The sequence below is a fragment of the Bidens hawaiensis genome, unplaced genomic scaffold (assembly GCF_021521415.1).
Source record: "Bidens hawaiensis isolate Kalapana, Puna unplaced genomic scaffold, B.hawaiensis_p1.1 tig00000760_1, whole genome shotgun sequence".
Lineage (NCBI taxonomy): Eukaryota > Viridiplantae > Streptophyta > Magnoliopsida > Asterales > Asteraceae > Bidens > Bidens hawaiensis.
Genome location: NW_027491043.1, coordinates 2,967,981 through 2,972,722, shown reverse-complemented (window position 1 = coordinate 2,972,722; position 4,742 = coordinate 2,967,981). Strand labels below are relative to the sequence as shown.

General features: G+C 36.8%; 1 pseudogene; it reads left to right on the top strand.

Moving 5' to 3' along the window:
• The first annotated feature begins 401 nt into the window (after positions 1 to 401).
• On the top strand, positions 402 to 1,779 carry LOC143533413 (putative carboxylesterase 18 pseudogene; annotated as a pseudogene).
• The last annotated feature ends 2,963 nt before the right edge of the window (positions 1,780 to 4,742 follow it).

Genomic DNA, 4,742 nt, shown 5'->3' with positions numbered 1-4,742 from the left:
TGCCATTTGTAAAACTAAAACGTTGAAAGTTTTTTTAAAAAAGTGACGGCTTATCTGAAATAAAAAGTGACGGACAAACATTCAATGTAAAACAAGTTAACGAAGGGGAAAATCATGAATAGAGCCTTTTATTTTTGACAAAACTAAAAAGTTGTAATAGACATTAGTTATTGACTGAAGATGAATTTTTTAATTCAACTAGACCCTGACCATGACCAACCTTTTTGGTGTGAACATGCAGGTGAAGGTTTCATTTGACTGAAATATTGAAATATTCAAAGATGGTGTGATATAACGTCGCATATTTTGCAGTATAAATAGAGTTGATGTGTTTAGCATTTGTCACACAACCTGAATTTTGAATACGTACCTCTCTGATCACAAAAGTCTTTCAATTAATTATGGAATCATCAGCAGCAGCGGAAACTCCGAAATCTCAGCTATCCTTGCCCTTGAGAACACGAATTGTACTATCGGCAATAGACCTTGCAATCGACCCACTTCTCCGGGATGACGGCACGGTGCCCCGCGGTCTTCTCAATCTCGTGGACTTTCAGATCCCGGCATTGTCCATACCCGTCAACGGTGTCAAGACACACGATGTCATGGTGGATCCAACTCGCAATCTCTGGTTCCGTGTATTTGTCCCCACGCAATACGCTGAAGAAGATCTCCCGGTGATGGTGTACTTTCACGGCGGTGGATATATTTTCCTCTCCCCGGATGTGGCGATATTAGACTATGTGGGCCGCAAGTTCGCGAGCGAATTGCGTGCCATTGTTGTTTCTGTCGACTACCGTCTTGCACCAGAGAACCGACACCCTTCCCAACATGACGATGGGTTTGATGTGCTGAAATTTCTGGACAATGAAGATAACCGGTCAAAATGGCTGCCGGAGAATGCCAGCATTTCACAGTGCTTTATCGTCGGTGATAGCGCTGGCGGACACCTAGCTCATCATGTGACTCTAAGAGCCTCCCAATTCAAATTCCAGCAACTCCAGGTACGACTTAACTATATATATGTATACATATGCTACTGGATTCATGCATTATTATCCGTATATAAACATATCTAATTTCCTAGTTTGAAAAATCAACAACTTCGTATCTTTCTAATTGAAGCATCGTACACACGTAAGTTGTATTTTGTAAGAAATTAAGAAGAAATGAGTGATCTAAAATCCAACAACAAATACCACCCGCATGATTGCTGATGAACAGTATGATGGCTTGTAGGTAATTGGGCTAGTGGCGATCCAACCGTTTCTTGGCGGGGAGGAGCGAACAGATTCTGAAATACGGATGGATGGATCAGTACCTCTCGTGACAATGAAGCGGACCGATTGGTTTTGGAACGCGTTCATGCCCCTAGGTGAACCCTTCAACCGAGACCATCCTATCATCAATGTTACCGGGCCCAATGCCGTGGACATATCCAAAATGGATTTTCCCGCGACAATGGTGGTCGCGGCTGGGTTTGATACCCTCCGGGACCGACATATAAGGTACTACCAGTGGCTCAAGAAGTCCGGGAAGGAAGCGTACTTGATTGACTACCCAAACACATTTCATGAGTTCTTTCTCTTCTCGGAGTTGCCAGAATCCGATCAACTTATGTTAGATATGAAGGACTTCATTAACAAGGTCTTAAATAAGGTATTGACGAAAAGCCTCCAAACACTAAATATTTTGTTTCTGTTAATTTGTTCATGTATTTCATAATATTCATTTCACATGCTCAATTATCCTTTGTATATTGCTTGCTTTCAGGTTTAGAAGATTAAATTGACATAGGGTTTATGAAAAGACTAATAATATTATGAATTTTTATTCATTTGTATGTTATTTCCTTTGATTATCTTTTCATTTTTTAAATAAACACAAGTAGCTTTTATGCTAAAATATTTGTAAATATGTAGTATCATATTTACCTTCTTCTTCTGGGCATTTGAGTTAATGTATATTGTACGTAACTGAATTATAAACGCTCTTTAATCCTCCATTGTATTAGTATTATTTACATGCTGGTTTTTTTATTTTGTTTTATTATGTTTTTTGGAATTCATATGTGTGTGTGAACAATCCAGCTTGAATACAAACAATTAAGAACGAATTCATTTATTATTCTGATTTTAAAAATATTAAAATCACAAGAAAATTGAATATATTTGATTTTATATATGTGTTGTAATTATTTCTAACTTCTATGTTCAAAAATTAAAACGTATATTCCAATAAATCAACTTGACGGGTTTTAATTCGCATAACTCAAAACACTTGGAAAACTAGGTTGTAAGCAACCAAACAACTCAAAGCTCATAAATTTGGTTTTTTGCATGTTTCTTTTGGATAGATTCCAGATAAGCTCCGTATGATTATACACATTTTGCAATACCTTTGATCCGCTTTGACTCTTGGCTAAAACCATCCAGTTATGCGAATATATAAACGGCACATTTAGTTATTTACTCCAACAAATTTGTTGAAACAACCGGTTAACATAATTGACAATATTTAGGATTTACGTATATATTTATATTACATATCATTATAACATGAATGTGTGCAACCGTAACATCCCGAGATTTCGTTTGATAAACTTTAAGTATTTAATTGAGGCAACTGATTTATATTAAATATAAAGAAAATAATGAGATTTGGTAGTTAAAGAGGGTAATGTGGAACTATCCTAATACTTTTCTAATAATCAACCCCAACCTCATCTCCTTTGTTAGAACAAAAACGATTCCAAACATCATCGAAACTCAACTGCAAGGTTTGGTTTGGTTTGGTTCGGTTCGGTTCGGTATAAGGTACTTGTCGACTAAAAAGCTTTATTAACGGTTTTGCATGGGACCACAAAGGATTGATAATCGAGGTGTGTGGAATATAGTAACGATGCTAATTTATTTACAAGACTAAACGGTTCGAGCACCCGTAACAAATTGAATTAGGGTTTCTCAAAAACTGAAGTAAGTTTTCGCATGTAAGCACATGCATGGTAGTAGTTGAATTGATATAGTTCATGCTATGTATTGTGTCGGACGGTATAGGTATCGCATAGATATATAGTTACCGCAAGGATATAGTTATAGCATAACACATTTTTCATCTAAGTTTTGGGGTTTAAGCGACAACTTTGGACGTGGGATTACTTTAACGAGTTTGCTTAATTATGTGAATCAATTGTTTTGCCGCTATCAGATTAATGTGAGCATTGTAGTGTGTGAATACTTGGTCAATGAGAGAATTTTGGTAGGCTCTATGCTTTAGATGAAGCGATTACTTTAAAGTTCTAATATAGAATGTAAATGACAAGATGAAGTAGTTACTACTATACAATGGTTTGAGTAGGGATGAAGATTAGTAGAATTAAAAGCTTGAACGCCAAATGAGTTCTAGACACAAACGCACAAACATATATACATATATATATATGTGTGTGTGTGTGTGTTTGAGGCTATGTGTAGCGCCAATATTCTATATTGTTTTTAGGATTGTGTATGTCGTTCTAGTTTGCTTTTAGTCGATTTATTTCGCACTCGGTGCGTTTATTTTGTATGGTTAAGATGTAAACTTTGGAAAAATGGGAACCCTATGAAAGGTTCACTTAACCCATTTGGGTGGGGTCGGTTCTTGCTTCTTTTAACCGATTACAGTGTCGTTCACTATTTATATTATTGTTATATTGTTTTGTTCGATCGTATGATTTCACCCCACCCATCTCGACCGTTTATCAAGAACAAAGCTGTTCATTGTCGGATCTGATTTCGGGATCTACAATTGGTATCAGAACTTTCGGCTCTACTAGTTGTAATTTTTGAGTCACAAGCTTGAGTCTTGATATTTTTTTGAGTGTTTGAGACGTGTGGTTTGTGTGAAAAAGTGAGTTGTGGGTTCACAATAGAAAGTTCCAGTTTCTTTGGTTTTGGTTGTGAAAAGTTTGTGAAATTTCAGTGTTTGGGTGTACTTGTAAGTTCTTGGTTAGCGAAAAGATCTCTTGGAGCCTACTGAAATTTTTTTGGTTCAATTCGGTTGGAAATTTTGTTTCAAGTCATTCCATTCCACTCAACCATTCCATTCCACTCCACTCCACCATTTCATTCCATTCCATTCGAGTCGAGCAACTTCCATTCGAACCAAACCATTCGTTGATTTTTTAACCGAGTGCATTAGTCACTGGCGACCTGGGTTTCTCCTCCTTCAACATGTGATTTTCAATCGTTTCATGCTCTGCAGCCTGCAGAAATGAAATCACATCATCCAACTTAAAGTTGCGAAAATTTTCCTTCTCTCTGATGAATTTGATTGCTGTGTAACATTCACCAGATAAGGATGTGAGTAGTTTCTTGTTGAAATTAAAATCAGAGATCTGTAGATCTGTGGTTCTGATTTCATTCACTATGCTGTGTAACATTCACCAGATAAGGATGTGAGTAGTTTCTTGTTGAAATTAAAATCAGAGATCTGTAGATCTGTGGTTCTGATTTCATTCACTATAGCCATGAATCTTTGCAGTACAGACTTCAATCTCTCACCATCCTTGAATTTGAACCTGTCAAGTTGTTGTTTCAATCGATCCTTCTTAATATCCCTTAACTCGACATTCCCTCAAACATTTCTACAACTGCATCATATATCGCTTTAGCATTAGTGTGATGATTCACACTGCTGAAAATCTCCCAAGAAAGTCCTAACTTCAGCATGGACATGGCTTTGTCCTCTCTCTTTTTCATCTG